Here is a 6,187-nt window from a genome sequence, read left to right as displayed (position 1 = left end):
CTTATTAGAGTTTCTTTTGTGTGACAATTAAATTATATAACCCAAGCCAGATTTATGATTAAATCAGAGAATAATACCCAATCCAGTATTGTATCATTAGGCCTGGCAATTCCTGACACGATCCGATAACTCGACACGACACGACACAAAATTAACAGGTGTTTGGATCGACACGATAACGAATCGGGTCGTTATCGAGTAACCCGATAAGCACCTGTCAAGATAACGGGTTGGTTCGGGTATACACTTCGGTAACACGATACACGATAAGCAGAATATTAATTTAATAATTTTATAACCCTAAAAATACTATAATTATATAATTATATATATATATATATATTAAATTAACTATAATAATTATAATAATTATATACTATAATAATTATACCCCTAAAATATTAACTATAATAATTATATATATACATATATAATTTTAAATTAAATTTTATACCCCTAAAAACTATAATACAAATACGTACAAAATAAATAGATTTAAATCTACTTAATAAATAAATAAATATATATATATATATATACATAGACCATTGAACTTGATGGGATACGAATTATACGAAACTAATTTCAACGATCCAACCATCAAACTTGTTTGTATATGCTTCGAGATCGCATCACTAAAAAATCGCAAAAAACAAACATTCAGAGATCAAGTAATTGAACAAAACTTTTCAACTGTTATAAAACGAAAAATCACGATTTAACGGTTATTTTAACTCTGATTTTTATAATTTTTTACAGCTACACTCCTTAACCTTATATGAATACAATGAATGAATTCGATCTTCAATTTAAAATATTTACACTAGTGGATACCACAAAATCTTATGTTATACTTAATTAAAGTATGAATAAACTCTTAAGTGTTAGTAAATCTATTGTTTTGATGAGATACGCATTCTACGAAACTAATTTCAACGATCCAACTGTCAAACTTGTTTGTACATGCTTCGAGATCGCATCATTAAAAAATCGCAAAAAACAAACATTCAGAGATCAAGTAACCGAACAAAACTTTGCGACAGTTATAAAACGAAAAATCACGATTTAACGGTTATTTTAACTCTGATTTTGATGATTTTTTACAGCTACACTCCTTGACCCTATATGAATACAATGAATGAATTCGATCTTCAATTTAAAATATTTACACTAGTGGATACTTCAAAATCTTATGTTATACTTAATGAAAGTATGAATAAACTCTTAAGTGTTAGTGAATCTATTGTTTTGATGAGATACGCATTCTACGAAACTAGTTTCAACGATCCAACCGTCAAACATGTTTGTATATACTTCAAGATCGCATACACCAAAAATTGCAAAAAAAAAACACATAGAGATCAAGTAACGGGACAAAACTTTTCGACGGTTATAAAAAGAAAAATCACGATTTAGCGGTTATTTTAACTCCGATTTTAATGATTTTTTTACAGCTACACTCCTTGACCCTATATGAATACAATGAATGAATTCAATCTTCAATTTAAAAAATTTACACTAGTGGATATCACAAAATCTTACGTTATACTTAATGAAAGTATGAATAAACTATTAAGTGTTAGTGAATCTATTGTTTGATGGGATACGCATTCTACAAAACTAGTTTCAACGATCCAACCGTCAAACATGTTTGTATATACTTCGAGATCGCATACACTAAAAATTGCAAAAAACAAACATTCAAAGATCAAGTAACGGGACAAAATTTTTCGACGGTTATAAAACGAAAAGTCACGATTTAACGGTTATTTTAACTCTGCTTTTGATGATTTTTTACAGCTACACTCCTTGACCCTATATGAATACAATGAATGAATTCGATCTTCAATTTAAAAAACTACATTAGTGGATACCACAAAATCTTATGATATACCTAATGAAAGTATGAATAAACTATAATAATTATATATATATTAATTTAACAATTTTATACCCCTAAAACTAAAATAATTATATAATATAATTATATATACATATATTAAATTATGTGTTTTAATGTTTTGAAGTAATATTTATGTGGCAAAGTGTGGTATGTGTAAATTTAAGAAAAAAATATATTTTTCTTAACGGGTCATAACGGGTCGGGTCACTTTATCCCTGTTAAGGACCATTTAAGTTAACAGGTGTAATACGACACGACTCGTTAAGATAACAGGTGTTATATGAAAACGACACGAACACGACAGACACGACCTGTTTGCCAGGCCTATGTATCATACAAGACTTTAGAGTTTCTTTTGTGTGACGATTTTACATGATGGTGTTGTGTGATGTAGATAGCCGTCCATCTTCCTGCTCCATAAAACGTAAGCCTAATGTCACTCGTAGTAGGTTGTTTTATTTCAAGTTCCTATGTTTGCAGTGTACCTGAACAAGTCCACAGCAACTGCGCGTTTTTCAGCTGCATGCAAATATAGAAAGGTAGTGATTTCAAACTCGTTTTTTTAGTTTCTCACACATTTTTTATTTATTTATCTTTAGCCATCTATAGGGACATCGATAAGATAAATCGAATGAAAACAATAGACAAAATCAAATGAAAACAATAGACAAAATTAAATAAGAGTGCGTGAGAAGCTAAAAAAGATGTATGTTTATCATTTCTCATACAAAAACGCTAGCTGATGTTTAGATTATGCTATGTAAGGGTCCATCCAATTTTATGGCCATCCAACTGAATAAATTATCACTTCCCTATTTTTCTTTCTTTATTGATTCAGACTACTTTCCTATGCGTACGCATGCATTACCTACATAATTCTAAGTTAAGTTTATCCATTGCCATGTAAAGTCCACCCTTGGTGTTAGGCCTGGTTTGGTACTGAGGTGATTCTGAAAAAAAAGTGGGTATCAAAAAAAGCTGGCACCTTTTTTGTGTTTGGTAAACATTCAGCTTCAGCTTTTTTTTCACAATTTTGGGTGAAAAAAAGCCAAAAACACAAAGCTGCAAGACCGAGCTTTGAAAAACCGGCTTTTTTTTCACATCTGTTTTACATAAAAGTTTACCAAACACTATAATACTACTTTTTTTTCAAAAGCACTTTTACAAAAAAAGTTTACCAAACACTCTGCTGCTTATTCTCACAGCACAGCAAAAGCAGCTTTTTTTCAAAGCACAGCAATACCAAACCAGCCCTTAGTCTCTTCAACAAGTTAGTCATCTATTCATCTACCTAACAATAACTTTGGTAACATTTTCAAACTAAAAGTGTCCATACCTAAGATAGTTTATGACAACTAAATCAAACTAATAGAGATGATGGATATAACAAAAACGTTATATTGATTAGTAGAAGTTGTAGCATCTTTTGAAGGGTTGTGATGAGTTTGTGTATCACTCAACCCTTATTAGATTAACGTATTCAAATGTTAATGTTGTGCATCTTTAAGTCATTGAATGGATTAATTGTTGTGATTGTGGATATGTGTTGGAAACCATTGTGACATAGGTGAATGGAGAAATGACAATCCTAGTTCTCATATGGTTTCGTTGTGAAATCTGAAATCTAGTGAGGCATGCTCGTTGAGTTCCATTGAGTGGTTCTAGAACTCTATGTTCTTTCTAGTTAATGCTTGAGAACTTTTAGAGCTTAAAAGAAATGTGAATTACGAATGGCTTGATCCCATTTTGGGTACGAAGGCAGCCTAACATAGAGGTTAGATGCAACCATGAAATAAAAGAAAAAAAATTACTACGATGTTGAACAGTTTGGATTGTTTTGGTCATGTTTTGAAATAGAGGCAAGATAGATGAACAGGTATGTTGTGACATCATGTGTCAATCTTGGACGTATCTCAGGATCAACACGTGACACAGAGAGTATTTTATTACCTCAACAATTTGAAGGTTAGAGATCCCTTGTTGTACATTCACATTCCTCCATGATTAGATTGCTTAACTACAATGATGTCGCGGACACTCTCACACATCAGAGTGTCTTTAATAGTCAAAGATTAAGGACCTAGCCATAAGTCAAATGTAGTGTCATAGGTTAAAGGACTACTTTGTATTATCCCAACTAGTGAGTTCTCATATGACATGAGTATAAGAACTCCTAGTTGATCACGCCCAGTGGACTCACTCTCTATTGAGCACCTACGTACTTGCCTTGGTGTTTGACACAAATGACTCGAGACCAGTCACTCTCTAGGGAGAAGACATAGTATGTACTGATGAATCCGGATTGTGATGAATGCCTAATTAGAAATCCTTCGATCAGGACGTATAGGATATGTGTATGAGAGAGAAAAGTCTCATGAATCTAACTTCTTTAGATTACATTCTCGTAATCACATATTACTTGCAGTTGTTATTTAGGCTATAACATTTAATGAGATGACTCTAAACAATAATCTTTTCTCTTAGATTAAACTGAAATAGTTTAATATGCGAAATGTTGTAAAGTATCATCTCATTATTTGCTTTAAGGCATATTTCCAATAGGCTATAGCGGTGTGCGTGATGGGGTAGAGCAGTGGTGGATCCAGGAAAAGTTAGTCAGAGGGTCACATGTAAAAGTTCACAACATATCTTAGACATATAATAACTTTAAAAGTTAAACCATAGTTCCATCATTCATGATTTATCGAATAAATAACAATACAAGTTACAACTGTCCTCAACATGTTTTCTTATTTTGAAAACGCCACATTACAGCTTCATTATCAATGGAACAAAGGCATTGCTCGCAAGTTGATAATTAAAAAAAATAAAAATAAATTAATAAGAATGGCAATGCCTCTTTGATGTATTTTATCAAGCTATTGGAAAGCATGTATGAAGGACAACAACTCCAACCTCCAAGGAGGGAACACCCAAGTCAACAACTCCAACCTTCATGGAGGGAACACCCAAGTCAACAACTCCAACCTTCAAGGAGGCAACACCCAAGTCATTCATGGAGATTCACCTAAGTTCGGAGGGTCAGATGACTCCCCCCCCTTTTTTTGCTCCTTAATGGATCCAACAGTGAAGTGGAGAATGTTGTGGTGGTAGTGGTAGTGACGGTGAGCATCGCATATGTAATTTAATTTAATTTAACTATAAAATTTTAACTTTGTTTTATAATGTGTCTTTTATTTTTCATTATTTTGAAAATTATTCTTAAAAAACAAAGAAAACATCTGATGTTCTGCATAACTTAGGCCAAATATTGCTTTTTGCATTTTCATTTTTTTATTTTGTTTTCACAAAACGATCTGCTAAATCCATTGTTCACCTGTTTTTGTATCTGCAAAACTAAAAATTATTTTTTAAAACATTAATGAACAGGCCTTAGACATTCAAAATATTCTTAAATAGAAAGATAGTGTAAATACAAAAGATATTTCCATGAAAGGTCAAAGAAAACTTCAAGGTGTGAAATCTCTCAGGCTCGAAATGTTTAGTCCTCATGACTAGGATTTAGCATTTAGGACTAAGGATCCTCTATGATTGAAAATTTGTATTGTATTTTTTATGTGTTTGTAATTGTAGGGGGATAGTGTTTTTTAACATGGTGTATTCAATTGAGATTTTGAGAGATTTTAATAGATTTATAAATTTCATTGATTTTGATAGAGTTTAATTGATTTCTATATATTTTATGTAAAATTTGAATGAATTCCCTCAAATTCTCATGAGAGATATGAGATTTGAGAATGTTTAAAATATACTATGAAATATCTCTAATTCCCTTGAATTCTCCAACTTTTTAAAAACTCCTTTAAAATCAACTTCTAATTTATTTTTTCTCAAAATCAATTTTTAATTGAATGCACTTAAAATGTTATAAACTTCTTTTAAAATTCTGATTGAATACATCTAGACTTTTAAATTATCACTTAAAATTCTAATTGAACAACTCTAAATTTATAAAAATAATTAAAATCTCTTAAAATTCTAATTAAATACTTTCTATAGTCTCTTAAGTTGTTAAAAAAAGGCTTATTATATTAACACCCCACAAATTGTTGAATAAACCTCACATACTTAATACACTCCACATTTGCTTTTTTCACTTAAAAATTATCTTAATACACCCCCACATACTTTTCCATAATACCCCCACACCCCACATTCTCAATATGCATCTTATATTTTGTACATACACTCCACATCCAAGTAAATGAGAAAATCCATAAAATAATTCAATCTACTAAAGTACTAAGATCTTATTCTAATTTG

Source organism: Malus domestica, chromosome 16 (assembly GCF_042453785.1).
Source record: "Malus domestica chromosome 16, GDT2T_hap1".
Classification (NCBI taxonomy): domain Eukaryota; kingdom Viridiplantae; phylum Streptophyta; class Magnoliopsida; order Rosales; family Rosaceae; genus Malus; species Malus domestica.
Note: the sequence above shows the minus strand (reverse complement) of the source record.